At 37.2% G+C, this 17,377-nt stretch overlaps 1 long non-coding RNA gene across 1 annotated transcript; it reads left to right on the forward strand.

The window, feature by feature from the left end:
- Window positions 1–3,716: 3,716 nt before the first annotated feature.
- LOC121907503 lies at window positions 3,717–5,262 on the forward strand. Its single transcript, XR_006098895.1, has 3 exons — window positions 3,717–3,951; window positions 4,245–4,316; window positions 4,976–5,262. It is a non-coding gene; the product is annotated as an uncharacterized LOC121907503 (long non-coding RNA).
- Window positions 5,263–17,377: the final 12,115 nt, after the last annotated feature.

Genomic DNA, 17,377 nt, shown 5'->3' on the forward strand with positions numbered 1-17,377 from the left:
TTGAAGCTTCCAATAGGTAAAATCACCTTAATTGCAATATTAGCTGCACAGCCTGATCTTACAGTTCAAAATGTATCTGAAAGTGGCTCCAACAAGACCCTACCTGCCAAATATAACCTCTAAAGCCAACATTAAAACATTTATTGCACTGTACAGGCTGCAAGACAGCTGATCCTTCCCTCTACTGTAGCTGTCCTCAGGAATTGGTTAGACTGTTTTGAGAAGAGTGTGAAGGCTTACCTGATAGAATGGTGCTAATCGACAGGACCTCTTTGCTCCTTCTGCCATGGTACAAGCTGTACTGAGCGTTCTAAAATCACTGGTAACGTTTTATTGATCTACTTTAAAAGGAGTTTTGCTTTTTACTGCAAGCATGTGCTCAGAACTACATGGAAAGTACTGCAATACATTAGTTGTATTACAGTTAAGAAGTGGTGGAAGACATTCAGTATTCTTAGTATAACAGATGACAACCAGTCCCTCAAGAACTATTATATTAATACCAAAGTTTTGTGTTCTATTTTAGTCTGTTTGTGCTTTGTAACATTCAAATAGTATATAATACAAATAAAATAGGACACACACAATTAAAAACAGGTGTTGGATAAGAAAAGGCTTATATGTGTTGTTCTGGAGTGCACAGACCAAAAATGTATTTTGTCGTTTAATGTGGAGGACTTGATGAAAATAACATACAGATACCCTGATGAATGCTTGCAGATAGAATGCGGCTCAGTGTCAGAAAGGAAGCAAGTTCAAGAGGGAGTTCACATTGCTGTCTGAGTGCATGGAGAATGAAAACCTCATGAATCAAATTCTGTCAGTTGTGATGGCAGCAAAATGACCCAAGGGTCCATGCGATCGCTTTTGATTAAAAATGTTGCCACTGTTAAATCAGACTCACTAATCCATTACGAAGCCAAGGGACCACCAGCAAAAAGATATCGTTTTTAATACTATGAAATATTTACCTGTGAAACACGGAAAAAGTTTTACATAATATGAAAAACATTTGCCAAATAAGAGTGAGCAAGTTTACATCAGAATGTTAGACAACAGTACGAGCTAATTTGATTCACTGACATATTTTCCAACTTTTCCTTTTTTGTGCCTTATGTCTAATCCCTGCACCTAAGAAAGAAATATGCCACAGCTGTCACTGCTACTGTGGGCTGAGAAATGTAGCATGTTGGTCTCACATTAGCACACACCCTCTGTCTCCTTTATCCTGCTGAGACAGATCACTACAGTGTGTCTGGTGTACCTTTCTCTCCACGGCACTGTCTGCTCTGGTAATTGACTCTTACAGTCTCTGCTGAGCCGTCCGCTACATGGCCTCTCAGGCTCCACACCCAATTACAGGCTGCATCTCCCTGACGGGCTGAGGTGGATGACCAGGGGGAAAGTGAGGTGGGGGTGGTCAAGTGCGGTATTATTAGTCTTTGATGTGGAACTCAGAGTTAGGTGGATATACAAGAGAACACCTATATATCAATGGCATACCCCTGTAAAACTATTAACTTATTGAGTTGGTGAAGGTGTCACAGCATTGACACAGGCCTCATTTGACACATCTGTTTCACCAAGGATACATTGTTGGCATGTCAGTTGAATCAATTAGCCAACTCACTGTTGAACAAGTGGAACGTGAAGGCAGCAACAGTATCGGATCTGTTCCGTTTATCTGCTGGGTAAGGCAACAGATTGGGTGAAAGTGCTGTTCACTCTTCAGCCCACACCCCACAGAGAGAGAGGTGTTTCTTCTTGGCTACCTAGCACACTCAAACAGCCAACAATAGGGCACCATTGGACAGTGGCAAGCTGTCAAAGATAATAAGCATCATTGGGTTAGCTCTGTTTGCTAGAGGGAATGCCTGAGCAGCAGTGATTTCTATGCATGTTTCTCTCTTGACTATTTTCAATTAAGTCCATTGTTTCTTTTTCAGACAAAAACTTCACGGCAAAAATTCAAGGAAAATTCCAGTCAATTACAACTTCTGTCTTATTTTTCTAGTTTTGGCCACTAGCTATGTTAGTTTTGATAACATTGTAGCCATCAAAGTAATTGCTAAGATCTGGGAACATCATATCAGCATCACTATAATAAAGTCTAATAGAGACAGAAACAACAGAGGTTGGATAATCATGTTTAAAAAAAGCCAGTAGATTAGACATATTATCTTGGAGGTAAAATTGAAAGTGATCACAGCCAAAATCTTGGTAATAGTCCCTCATTACACAGGGAAAATGTGTAATGAGGGACTATACACATACACATATTACAGTAAGTGTTGTAGGTCAAAGTTGAATCAGGACATGGTCTGTAAACTTTAATGGATGTGCTCAACATACATTTTAGGTAATAACTTTCCTTTACCTGGAAGTTAGCTAACCTACTTATGTTTCTTGTCCTGTCGCACTTTTTAGCAATGTTGCCATATTCCTAGATCTTAGCAATTAACTAAACGCGTATAATGTTATTATTACTAATAAAGGCCCAAACCCGCTGAAAGTGATATTGATGTGCCTCATTTGACGCGGGCAATTGATGCTCCAATGGTGCATTGCAGGCATCAGATCTGAAATGTGAACACCACAGAACCAACACAGATTTGTCCTGTCGTTCTTTGTGTTTGCTGCTGCATTAGTTGGATGCAATGAATAAATGAAAAGGAGAAATAGGAGGAAAACGAAATTAAGAGTGTCTGTTTCCACAGTAAATCGTCTGTTGAGTGTTTGATGGTTATTTATTTGTGCTTTATAACATAACTGCTGTGGAACAATCAGAAAATAACATTTTATTTCTCTCATTCACAGACTTTGTTCACAATTTTTCAAGTCCAACTTAAAACAATAGTCTGGTGCCCATATGAATAGTGAAACATGTTTTGCTTGCTGTAATCATTCCTCCTGTTCATGCTGACCATTAGAAGATCCCTTCCAAGTGCATTTACAACGGAAGTGATGGGGGCCAAAATCCACAGTCCTTGTACTGAGCATTCAAAAGTTTATCTGAAGATAATATGAGGCTTCAGCCATCTAGGTTTGTCAAATAAAGTGGATGTCTTCCACAATTACATTCTTTTTAGTAAAAATGTTCCTCCCTGTGTCTCAACGGACAGTGTTTTCCTGTTCAGCTATAGTGGAAGAATCGTAACAAGAAGAGAGAATTTTGTTCTAAAAAGACAATGACTTTGAAAGACATTGACTTAATTTGACTAATCTCATATTAGCTTCAAATAGACTTCTAAACAGTGCAACATACAGACAGGTGACATATTAAAGGAAAAACCAACATAAAGTGTCTTAGTACGGTGTTGGGCCACCATGTTCTGCCAGAACAGCTTCAGTGTGCCTTGGCATTAATTCTATAAGTCTCTAGAACTCTACTGGAGGCATGAACACCATTTTTCCAAAAGATATTCCCTCATTTGGTGTTTTGATGATGGTGGTGGAGAGTGCTGTCTAACCAAGCAGCAACCTCTGGGGCCAAAAAATGAAGCCAATGCAGAAGTGCCAAAAACTGCAATCCCTCGAATGGACACTTGAGGCTGGCTCCAAAAGTGAGACCCCATAGACTCCCATGTTAAAATTCCCCAACTTTACAGCAGAAATAAACTTGTTTACAGTCTGATACAAAAAATGGCTTTGGTCTCTATAGCTAATTTCCCCTTTCATGACAACTGTACAGAGGGTGATTTTTTATTCAGCTGCTTTGAGTGACAGGTGGTGCTGTCACAGGTGGCTAGCTAACTGCTAGCTGTCTGGTAGGCGTCACCTCAGCTAATTTGAGTCCCTGTTGGAGTCACTGAACCTGACCTCTTGGCCGTGTTTGTGGTGTTGATGCCTTTTGGAGAATTTTCTGTGCAAATATTGAACAAATAATATGGCTTGCTGTGCAGTAGATTGTACTAACACACTGTCCCAGAAGTCCGTGCTCCAGTTTTTTTTGTGAGTGAAATTTTAGTATAATTTTTTTTATATATTAGCACTAATTAGCAGGTATCAGTGTCTGCAGTCACCATACCTTGCTTGTTAGCTTAGCTTGTTCACTAGCTAGCTAGCCAGTTAATTTATTAGCCTTGGGCTAGCCTTCGAGCAAGACGCCACAGTTATTAAACCATCATGCACCGAAGTCAAAATGTAACAGAGAAGTGAAGTTGCATTGTTTGCATGTAAAGAAGTCTGTGATGGAGGTACCCTAACACATACATTACTTTGTATATCCATTTGTCTTTGTAAAGGTTTGCTCTAGGTGATCCAGACAGGCTTGACCAGTGGATGATCAACATGAGAAGACAGAACTGGACTCCAGGGTACAAAGACCTTTTTTCATACATTACCTGACAAAGAATAAAGCAACTTATTAGTTTAATTTGATAAGGTATTGACCATAATACATTAGTATACATGACATTAAATTACAATACATTACATAATACATTACTAAATATTTGATTAGGGCACAGCTGGCTCTGTGCTGTCACTGTTAGGGTGAAATTACTGACACACCAGTGTAGTGTTCCTCTGATGCAAAAGGCCAAATGAAGATATTACTAATCAAACAACATGACACTTTTTTTTTTTTGCCAACTTTCACATTTCAGTGCATTCAGTGCAAAGACCCTTTATCATAGGGTGAGAATTACTACACCTTCCCCCATAGACAGTCTGTGAAAAACCTGTGGGAAAAATGATTCTGCAAGTGAAACAGCTGAACATAGCATGACTCTACAGTGGCAGTAAGCTTTGCGAACAGTTAAATATTCTTTTATTAGCAACAATAATTTTAATGTGGATGAACTGTATACTGTACATTTATACTCCAATTGTCTTGGTAGTACACTGTTAAATTTAAAACCACATTTGATATACAAAGTTGAGTATCTACATAACTTAAACACACAAACCTCTTTTATAAATAACAGCCACTTAGTCTGTAATAATGTCAGAGTTTCTTGTATTTTTTTATAAGGGAAAGACATGCAAGAAGGACACCACTGTGCCTACTATTTTCTCTTTCTCCGAGGGCAAAGAAGAACAGCCAGAACAACATCATTTGTTTCACAAGATATTAAGATTTTGCCAAATTATAACACTGGGTTCTTATCCATAGGTTCTATCATGATAATTACTAGTACAACAGTTACACATCTTTTCATGTATTTAAAGTGTACTTAAGTCATACAAAACAACTTTTAAATTTGTAACCTTTAATATGAATGTTTTCATGAATGCAATATTTAACTTTACATTGTTAAACTGTTGCCTGTGTAGTTGTTATTATTTTTGTTATATAAAATGGATCAGACTAAATATACTTTAGATTAAAAGTGCATTCTTGTCTGTCATTTATCAGTTTTCTATGTTAATTGAAAATATACTGGTGACCTAAACTTTTAACGAAATATAATAGTTAATAGTTATAAATGAAAATATTAAAATTGTATTTATATGTTAACATTTACTAAATTTTGCATAGATCTTAGCAGAAAGTAAAAAAAAAAATGAAAAGCTGATGTTATGTTCTGGTTTTGTTTGGACATTTCTTCAAGACAAACTGAGAATACTTCTTTTGTGAAAAACAAAGAATTATCTGCACACTGAATAGTTTTAAGCACCTTAAGAGGTATCCTTTATTTGCGATGGTGTGACCTCTGAGAAGGTCTTGTGGGTATTGCACAGTTATTGTGAGGCTTATATAATGAGGCCAAACGAAAAAAAAACAATACACACACACACACACACACACACACACACACACACACACACACACACACACACACACACACGATTGGCTGATAGAATGTACCTATTTGCCATAGGCATAGGTGCATTTGATGTTTCTTTTTGCATCACTATATAAGCCTCATAATACCTGTGCCTTGGTATTTGCCTGGGGAACACCTTCTCAGAGATTGCAATGTCGCAAATAAATAATACCTTCAATGGGGCTTCAGGACTATTCAGTGTGCAGGTAATTCTTTGTTTTTGCACTTTGAGCCCTTTTATCCAGCACCTGACCCACTGGTTTATTTGGATGTGTCACATTCTTCTGTGTTTAAACTAGACTTCTATCAGAGCAGCAAACAAAAGGCACTCTCCAACACCTTCTCAGGCTCTGCTGCTGGGTGTAAGGCTCCTTAGTTATCTTCAAATAGAAAGTGAAAGTACTCCCGCACACACAGAAATGGACTCTGTGTAATTATTTGTCAACGTTTCGGTCTTCTGACCTTTCTCAAGACATTTCAAGACAATGTCTTGAAAAAGGTCAGAAGTCTGAAACGCTGTGTGGGAGTACTTTCATTTTCTATTTAAACTAGACTTCTGTCCCTTGGCAATAAGAGTTGAGCATTAATGCTTAATGTTTTATCTGTATTGTTTTAATTGATAGTAAGATTTGAATGTGAAATCTAACATTTTGTCAGTATAAAGATAAAAGGACTGCAAATATAAATAGAATTTATTGAAATGTGAACTAGATGTTATCATAGATTAACTCTCAAATAATGTTTTAAATAAAAGGAAATAAAACACAAAAAGGTGGAAATATTGGAAACTAAAAAATTAACTCAATATTAGCAATGACAGTCAGGGCTATGTTTAGGGGTCCTAAAGGCCAAATTCAAAAGCACTGACACTGTAAGAACTTCACTGTTTTTAGAGGTGTTTTTTATGGCAATTAGCTAACGTACTTAAAATGTAATGTACATAAAAATATAATTTCTCCTAGGTGTGAAATGAACTCCGGCACACTGAGGTTGATTCCCATAGTCTCTGCATCTCTCTGGGCACCACGCCGGACACAGCTGTCACCAATTATCCACTCTGTGGATATAAGAGGAAAATAAATGTGTGTAATAAACGCTTCAGGTAATGAAAAAGTTAACTATAAAAGCCCTGACCTCAACAAGGTCATGGCCATCTTGTAACAAATATAAATGTGCCTGTCTTTCTCAACAGTTGCATTCAAGATAATAATCTCGCACAGCGCTGTCGATAGCAGTACACATAAGTTTCAGTTCCCCATAGACTTCTATCAGTGTTAAAACCATAAATATGTGTACTGTTTGCAATAGCAGTGTTGGGAACGCAAATCTTTAATGCAAGCTGTTATGTATGGAATCAAATAATGGTCATAAATATTTTGAGCTTGTGAAATGGTTTGTGAATGTTTAATAAAGTTTTACAGCTGTAGAAATAGTTTGTGCATGTGTGAAAAAGTTTTGTGCACACAGATATATTTTGTACATGTAAAAATGTTTTGAAGCTGTAGAAATATTTTGTGTAAGTGTAATTAAAATTTGCGCAGGAAGTTTTTTCAACAGTGAGGTTTCACAAAGCTTAAGTCAGTCTACAGCTGCAAAAATGTATTACACATTCACAAACCATTCCACAAGTTCAAAATATTTATGACCATTATTTGATTCCATAGCTATGCACACTGAGAATTGTACTACAGATTTTCGAATTTCTTGTTTGGTATAGTTCCTTAATAGGCTAAAAAAAAAAGACAGAGCAGCAATAATAATTATGGCTATGCAATCCAGAATCAATAAGACATTTATTGTAAGGATACTAAATGGCTACCATCACATATTAAAAGTATAATCAAGTGACAAATATATACGACTCATAACTAAAATTATGAGGAAATCTAAATTCAGGTTAATTGATTTGCTTCAAATTGTTCGTTAGATATGTATTAAATAAAAGTTGCGCTAATTCACAGTAACACACCAAATTTCTGCAAGTCTAGACAAAATCTAGTGTTGCAAATTACCACAATTATATGTTCAAGAAACACTGACGCATTTTAAGCTTGTGTAGTATAATTTCAAAAAAATATATCATTATTTCAAGTTGTGTTGTATAATTTCACCTCAAGTAATGTAAACTGCGACGGTACCAACTGGGAGCAGGAAGACCACAGGATTAGCTACATAGCCTAGTTTGTTAGCCTAGCTTGTTAGCCTTAGCTAGCTTGGCAGCTTTGAGCTAGGTGGGCGTGTTTCAGGAACTAGGCTTCATTCAACCCGCCTCAGCTCTACCTCTTTGCCCATTTTGGATTTGGATTAGTCCATATTTTTTTTACAGTCTATGCTCTAAACTAGTAATGGAAATACAGATCAGTGTGGCATGGTTGGACTCGGCGCGGCCAAAATTGCCAATGGACCCTAGGGTCAATATGCAGGTGTTAGCATGGCAGAGATGTGGTCTGAGGAGCCAAGGTAGGGGCGCAGGGGTTCCTTGAATGCCTTCTTTAAGCTGGTATAGGCCTTATCCAGTAAGTTGTTTCACCTGGTTGCAAAGTTTATAAAACTTTTGCAGGACTATCTTTAAGTAAGCATGGTTGAAATCCCCCAGTACAATGAAGAATCCATCAGGGTGGGCTGTTTGTTGCTCACTAATTGCGTTGTGCAGTTTATTCAAAGCCTCCTTAACATTGGCACTTGGGGGGATATACACAATCACAATGATAATGACTGTGAATTCCCTCAGCAGATAATATGGTCAGCACTTTATAAACATGAGCTCCACTAGTGCAGTGCAGTGCATAGAGACAACTACGGCATCCTGACACCATGATTTGTTGATATAGACACACAGGCCAACCCCGTGGGTCTTACCAGACAGAGATGTTATTCTGTCTGCTTTGTAGAGAGAGAATCTGTCTAGCTGAATGGCAGTGTCTAGAATGTTTTTGTTCAACCATGTAATCATAAATGCAAAGACAACGCAGTCTCTCATCTCATGCTCTGTAGTCCTCTGTAGTTTCACTTGACTATTGACCTGACGTGCACCTCCTCAAAAATGAAACTACATGTCAGGGCTTTGGCCCACCAATTAAGATACCACTTGGAGGGAGCAAGAACTGTGATAGGTCAGCTTTGGCTGCTTGTGTTTCCAAGTTGAAGAAAGAAATCTTTAGTAAAGCCATGACTCTGAACACAACAATTGAATGGCAATAGTCTATTATTCAGTAATGAGAAAGTGAAACAGTTACTGTATGTGCATGACTCACATGGCCCACCATTGCTCTGTCACAAAGTAAAAGAAATAATATTAAGGCAGTTACTGTGGGAATATAATTAAAGCATGGAACAGCCTGATCACATATGATACATCCATATTGTATTATGGTGGTACTTATATATTATATAACTGTAAATCCAAACCTAAGCCGTAGGTAACAGCAGGACTGTCTATACCCCTTGTGTCAAAAAATGCAGCATTACCTTAACTCACAGTCATGGTCAATGAAACACAACCCCCAATCCACAACACCATATCCCCTACTGTATATAGTCCAGGAAATATATAAGAAAAAGGAACAAAAGATGAAACAGGCAATCATCATTTTGCTTGCTTACATATGTAAGCCATAGATGGCACTGAATGTTATTACTTCTTTTTGGACCACTATCACTACCTCCCATCAGCCACTCTCAAAGAGAAAGCCAGACAGAGAGAGAGCGAGAGAAAGAGAGAGAGAGAGAGAGAGAGGGGAATGTTTTTAGTTTAGTAGTTGTGAGGCCTAATGGTCTATCTAAGATGTGCACAAACCAATTAGCCTGGGTGACCTTAGAGATGGTGTGTCAACCTGTCAATCTCGAGGAGAGGGGGTGAGAGGCAACTCTTATCTCTGCCTGACTGTTAAAGGGGGTAGATGAGTTGATGAAGAGGATGGAAGAAGTGATGGGAAGATTTTATTGATGGAAGAGCCTGGTGGAGGGGTCAATTAAGAAAACCACTGGTGGCACTGACCCCTGAAGACAAAAAAAGATCCAATAAGCACTATTGTATCAGCTTTTAGGGAAGAAAATCACTATTATCTTCTACAGTACCACTATTATCATTCACGGAATGGAATTTCTTGAAAATTCCTATTATTACCATCACCTCCGTAGTGACTGCTGACAAATTTGACATCACCTTCAGATATTTCTAACCCTAACACGGGTTTATGGGGCGTTTAGAATGACAAGCTATGTAAGTACTTTTTGTAACTGTGGTTTTTTAACAACTTTTACTCTTTCAGACCTATAATTACAGCAGGTCCATTATCAAGAAGTCAAAAGGTTCCTCAAAGGGTCTTTAGTTAAGGTAGGGTAGTTCTCTTACTGTTGTAATGGCTCAAGTGACTGATTTGTCAAAAGAAAAATCTAATTTTAAAGACCATGTGGTAAAACTGTACTGGGTTTTAACATCTCCACACAATAATCTACAATTTTATGCATGTTTGACATGACAACAGGCCTCATTGATAGATTTTGCTAAATTGGCAAAGCTGATTTGTATTTGCAGCTTTCTTGCTTATGCCCTCCTTGTTTTCCTCTTAATTGGGGTTTGTGGCATAGATAAGTGCAAAGAAATGTGACTGTCAGATGATAGCTCGAGGCATATGTTTTGGCATGCATTATTTTGTTTAAACCAACAATGTATACTGTATATAGTCACTCAATCGCTTGATTTTTGTTAAGCATCGGAGTGTCAAACCACATTATTATTAACATATTACCCTCAAGCAGGACTTCTATAAACGTTTGCATTATTTTAGTTTAGCATTGCAGAGGGATTGATTTACAGGGAAGCCCACCTCCACAATGTGCCACTGAGACACCCGATGCAATTCTCATATTTTTAACCAGAAACAACTCACAAGTAGCAACTATCCACTGAAGAGGCTTATATCACTAAAAAAAGAAAGTCATCTCTGCAAAGCTTGCTTCTTTTAGATGTTGGTCTATGAGCTACATCATTTTAAAAACTCTCAGCTACAAGTGTTTTAGAAAATGTTTGTAAGAAAGCTCTCAAGGTGACTAATTTATTCAAATTACGGATACTATACATCATTTAGACCAGTTGCATGTTGAGGTAGTCATCTATGTGTAAACTCCAATTAAAGTCATTATTAAAAGTATGATTAATACCGCTAGCTAATATATTTCAATTAAAGCTGATATTTACATGTCATGTACATAGTGTTTTTTTCTAACAATACAATAATAGTATTTATACTATTTATACTTATTTGGTGGGTGACACTAATGGCCACATTTACCATAAAATAGTAGACTGGCACTATCAGCAATCTATTACATGAATGTAAACCTAATCATTCTTACAGCTAAGTGAACAGTATCTTACTTCAGTTCTCTTCCTCCCTTGTTCTTCTAGGTGCATTATGTCCCTCAGGGCCCCATATAAACTCTTTACTCCTTGATTATGAGTCTTGTCAAAGCTGGTAGAAAAGATAGGTCATTGTTAAGGCATAAATCATAAAGATAGATCATTGTTAAAGATTACTGTTAAGGTCATGGCAGAGTCATCTTCTCCATCCTGGTTGTTAGCACATGATGTATCACTGTTGTTGTGCTCTTCCTGGATCTGGTGCTACATGTGTGTCCCCGTGGCTAAACTCATGAACGCCAAATCAGCAGCACCAGGATACTGTCATTAATACCCTGTCACAGCTACACACCAAGGACACACTGGAGCAGAAACATTTGCAGTTTATATGTAATACTTACAAACTGCAAAAGGTCAAGCCACTATGGATGAACTGCTGTACAATATCCTGATGTACCTCCCTTTAAAGTGAAAACAGTTCATAAAGGAGGTTTTTGCTTTAAAACATAGATCAGGAAAAGCTTTTGCTCTCCTGTCCAACCACATTTTCTCACATTAGACAAAATAAACAAGTATAATAATTCAAAATACAGTGACTGTATTCCTCTTCTGTCTTGGAAGATGTGGATCTTTTTAAGATAATAGTAGTGGCTCTAATGACTGGCACTTTATAAGCCCTGATTCTACTAATGGGCAGGTGTACTGATAAATGTCTTGCCCTTGTTTATACCTTTAGCTCAAAGTCATTCAGATGAGTGGAACACCAAATGACCCTTGAGGACACTGTGTTTATTGACTGTAATTATAAGCAATTTAGTTATAAACCATGCAAAAAATTCTGAATGTCTGGCTGAATCTAAAATGAGCACTCATTATTGATTTTATATTTCAAGGCATGGCTGTGTCTGACATGGAAGTTAAGTGCAGGAAATAAGTGCAGGATAGAGCATCTTTTAAATGTGTCAGTAGGGGGCAAAATTGGTCTAGCATCTAAGAGTCAATGACCTCACACCAGCTGTGAGAAATACCCAGTCATGTGCAGAGGGTTTACAGAAACCGTCAGAGTGAAAAGGCAGAAATTATTTTTCATTGAGAGCGAGCGCTGAGAGTTTAACAGAGATGCATAAGGACTGACTTCTGTAAACAACAATGCCTTAACATCCTGTGTGAGCCACTTCCTGTGTAATTTTCTTTTGCATCACCAAAATATACTTTAATGTCACCTCATAAACCAGAATGACTTTGGCATCTTCCTGTCAGTAATGTGGTATTCATTACATTGTGTTACTGGAAACAGAAAAAATGCAAAAAGTGATTTACTGTTATGGTTGCAAGCTTGAATCAGCAAGATAAATAATATTTAAACAAAGGGAGAAACATAATTGAGAATGATGATGACAAGGAAAGGGCAAATGATGAAAGACAATGGAAGTAACTCTGGTCTTTGTCAGATAAGGACAGAAGCTCTGTGGAGGACCATGCAAGTGACATTTAACCTCACTCACTCATTCTCAACACTCTTGAGCATTTTACTCAGTTAAACTGGAGGTCATGTTTTACTTTGTGAAATTGTACAGAAAAGTAGAATGCCATCTGTAAAACCTAACAAAGTCTTAGTATCTGTGATATATACCATTATGCAACTTTGTTAATCCTTTTAAAAAACAGGTATAAGAGGACTTGGGAGACCCAGATTTAAAAATCAAAAAAATATAATAAAAATAAAAAAAAAACAAAAACAAAGGTCAAAATCAATAGGTGTTCTAAATTTCTAAAAACTCTGAAACCCACATTTTTCATAATGCAACTCAGTAGTGTTTTCTGTTAGACAATCCTCTTCCTGTTTGTGTCTGTGCTGCCAAGCTTGTCACAGGCAAGAGGGGCAATGATTTTTGACAGGAACACTGAAACTATCTGCTTATTCAGACTATATGGTATTGATATGACTATATAATTGACTTGCATCTCAAATCAGAGTATTGATTAAATACTCATCTATGGCTTACCAAACTTACTGGTTGTTACAACCACAGACACTGCTCTGTAAATATGGAATCAAACTGTAAAACTGCAAGGGGAAACACAGGGATTACAGTATTGGATAAATATCCAATGATGATTTTACAAGGAAATTCTACAGGACATACTGGGGTTTGTATATGTATGACTTGCAAGCCTGGTTTTGGAAAACAAATAATTTAAATCCTGATCCCTGAAATGTAGTTAATCTCAGTTCAGATGTACAGACCATAAAGTGTAGAACTTTTTTAAATCCGTGTTTTTTTTTTATACATCCTCTGCACTCACATTTTAACATTGTTTATGCAGGCTAAGAATCAATGATAATGAAGGCCAATCACTTAAATGCATCTCAGAGGAGACAAATATTGTTGCATGGGAACCATTAATGTCTGTGCCAAATTTTGAGCCAATCCATCTGGTAGGTTTGGATATATTTCACTTGATAAGAGACAAATTTGATCAGTTGTTGGTGCATATTAAAACCAATTTCATAGGATTCATTCTCTTGGGACCTTCAATATTAGTACCAAATGTGATAGCAATTTTGAGGTATTTTGAGCTATTTCACTAAAATATATAATAATTCACTGCTGCCACATGGTGGCACCATGTGACCATGTCATTAGGATTCATCATCTGGGGACCATGAATGCCTGGACAAATTCCATGGCAGTCCATTTAATAGTTGCTAAGTTATTTCACTTTGGACCAACCACCTGACCGATAATTACCATCCCTAGACCTTATCCTAGCATGGGCTAAAAATAATGGTACTCTTCTCTTTTTCTGTAGGCCTCTGTAGTCCTTTTCTAATTTAACAACCTATGCTGCACATGATTTTAATATGTGTATGAGAGACACTGCCAGTCTCCTCCATTTATGCTTTTTTTTTTCCTAGAAAAGAATCTATGACTCATGCTAAATGCCTTATATCAAGCTAATGATGTGTGGTGCTTTGTGGAACATCTTGTTGGGCTTACAATCGGAAATGCAATGATGAAAAAAGTTGCACTTGGCCCTCCCCCCTTTGCATCCCTCCATCCCTTTAGAGACAATATTGCAAGGCAAAAAAACAACCTCAGCAAGCCTTATTTATATGTGGAAACAGAATCCTCACTGGATAAGTTGTCAGATATTATCATGGAATATTTTAAAATCAAAAGCTTGAATTTAGTAAACAGTTCAAGCTACTCAGTCCTGAGTAACTATGCCTGATTTTTGAAGACTCTGCCTGTTAAGCCAATGACTGGTCTCTTGAATGTGATTTTGGGAAGGGAGCTTGTGAAGTTGGCCGGTATATGCATCTGGATTCCTGACCCCTGGCTGTTTATTACTCTTGCATGAAAAATGGACAGCCTCAAAATGAACTGGAGACCAGTTCACTAAAGGCAAAGATCCACTGTTGTTAGAGAAACCAGAAACAGCTCAGAAACTGTGGTGGTACTACAATCCCATATCAGCTCATAGGCACACAAGAATACACTGCAAATGGGTAACATCTGATTTTATCAATGAAAGTTTTAGCCCATGACGTGTGTATCATTTACCATTACTTAAACTGAAATTTAATTGCATGTTTTTTTTAGTAGGAAGCGTCAAATGTGAGACAAACATATTCTTACTCATAGGTTTGATTTGTACTCATTTGTAACTGTAAACTTGGGATTAACACACAGTTGGTCTTTGTATGAACTTTTTTTTTACCCACAATCAGATAAATGTGTACCTGCAAACCTTTTTTGTAACTGCAAACCTTTTTGCAAATCATTGGAAATTATTTATGCAAATCTTTTTTATTTATTCACAAAATGTCATACACAGCTATAGATCTGCTTACGGATTCAAAAATTAAATCTGTTCAGATATTGTTTACACATTCAAACATTTGAATTCATTTGATCAAAATGTTTTTTTTTTACATATTCACTCATACACATACACAGCTACAATACATATGACCCTAATTTATGCCGTAAAAGAGCCAGCAGACAATAAGCAGTTGATAATAGAGAGTCTGTGGGCTGACTGTCTGAAATACCTCTTTCATAAATCTAGTGTGGATAATGTCTAATTGACAAGTGGAAGAATTTAAATGGGAGATTAACTCCTCTGAGTCTAATATAGAAATTTGCTTAAAGTGAGGCATAGTGGTGAGGCTTCAGCACAGATGAAGAGATTTCTCATCACTGGTGTAATATGGAGCCTAATGTCATCTATTTTTATTTTTATTTTTTTATTTATATATTTTATTTATGAAATGGTGGAGAAACTGCTCACATTTCTCAGTGGATGCTTCCATAGGCTGGCTCGAAGGAGGGCTAAACACTAAGTTGATTGCCTGAAATAAAACCCTGGGGTTGTGGCAGCCACTAGCAAACAGATTGGAAAAATAGGAATACCTTTATTCTTTAACTGCATGCTGATAGGCCAACATCAAACTTTTAAGAATATCAAGAGATACCTCGAGTTTGTCTTTCTTCTATTTTTGCTCAGCTCTCCTACATTGCCTCTTTAAATCCCTTGTATGGTCATTAAGCCAGGAGAGGGCATTATGTTTTGCTCGTTTCATCTTGATAGGGGCGATGTCATCAAGGATAGTCTGACATGTTCTATTAAAATTATCTAGTAAATCATTTACAGAGAGATCCTTCTGATTAAGGGTATTACTGGCAGAAGCAGCTAAGAACTTTACACAAAAACTGCTAGCTGACTTGGAATCAAAATACCGGGAGCGGATACAGGTTTATGAGCAGGAAACAGAAGCAAGATATGGAAAATCACACATATACGGTACCATTCCATTCTTATTGTCTTAACCTTACGTAAAGTATACATGTTACAGTGTGTATTCCAGTGAAAATACAAGAGTTTGTAAATTGAGGGGTCATGTTTTGAAAAGGAGAATGCAAGATTTATTCATTATTTTTGGATACTCTGCTTCTATAGTATATTATTTGGACGTCCAACAACTGTGTGTTAAATGGTACCTGTCATTTCCATTTCTGGACTTTAGTTAAAGCTGCTTGTTTGTTGGGCCCTGAGCTTGTTCAGTGGTTGTTTCATCACCCCAGTATATATACAGTATGTCTAGGAATTCCCTGATGCATTGAATTACTTGTATTACATGGCTCTGGTTGTGTTTTGGTGTGTGGTCTTTAGGGTGGATGAGATTTTGCTGTATTGCTTGGTTTGAAAAACATAGGGATTCAGTGTTTATTGAAAATCCTCTCAAGTTTCTCACACACTGAAGCCATGTGCAATATGTTTTTGTGTGTGCTCTGTTTCTCTCTTCTGTCTGTTATTCTGGAGTCACACTGCTCAGTATCTGACTTTTGACTGTTACCACCCACTGGAACACAAGTTGGGAGTTTTAAGAACTGTTTGCCGCTCGGCTAAGAATGTGCTAACTACATACTATATATGGTGAGATGGAATAACCACTGGACATGCATATGGCCCAACATAGGGTTAAGTCCTCAACTCAAGGACAGCAATGTACACAAATGTTTCACACCAATACATTACCTAATTCATGTGACTCCAATGACTCTCACATAACATTTAGGTGTGAACCTACAGGGGGACTGCTTGAGATTTCTGACCAGTCAGAAGAATTGATGATACTGTGTCTCCTGGACAAGAAGTGACAAAACATTTTCAGGACTAAAACAGAAAGTCTAGTTGCCTTGGACTTTAACATTTACTATTGAGTGACCTGAGTGACTGGGACTCTTCATTAAGACCTAGTGATGGGGTTACTGTCTGATATCACCAAGCCCTTCTTGATCAACACCATTGATATTCCTTGCTGATAACCAGTTTGTTATAGTCATATTCCTGGAAGAATAAAATTATAGAGGAGAAGAGATAATGACACTCAAGCCATCTGGAGAGCTAAAAGAAAATTGTAGGCTGCCAATTTGCCCCAAGGGCAAAACATTAGATGGCCTTGTCATACAAGTTCACAAAACATTTTCTTCTCCTGTACTCTCAAAGTTATTCAGCTGCACATACAGAGAAGCAGAAACACATATTATAAGCACACATTTAAACCATCACATAAAAATGTAATTCTACATTAAAATTCAATTTCTCTTTCCAATACCAAAAAAGCATCCATGCAAATCACTTAAAACCATAAAAAACAGCACTGATTATGATTAGAGTGCAGCCACAGGAAAATATTTACACACACAAACCAAAATCACATGTCCACTTCTGA

Source organism: Thunnus maccoyii, chromosome 11, assembly GCF_910596095.1.
Source record: "Thunnus maccoyii chromosome 11, fThuMac1.1, whole genome shotgun sequence".
NCBI classification, from domain to species: Eukaryota; Metazoa; Chordata; class Actinopteri; order Scombriformes; family Scombridae; genus Thunnus; species Thunnus maccoyii.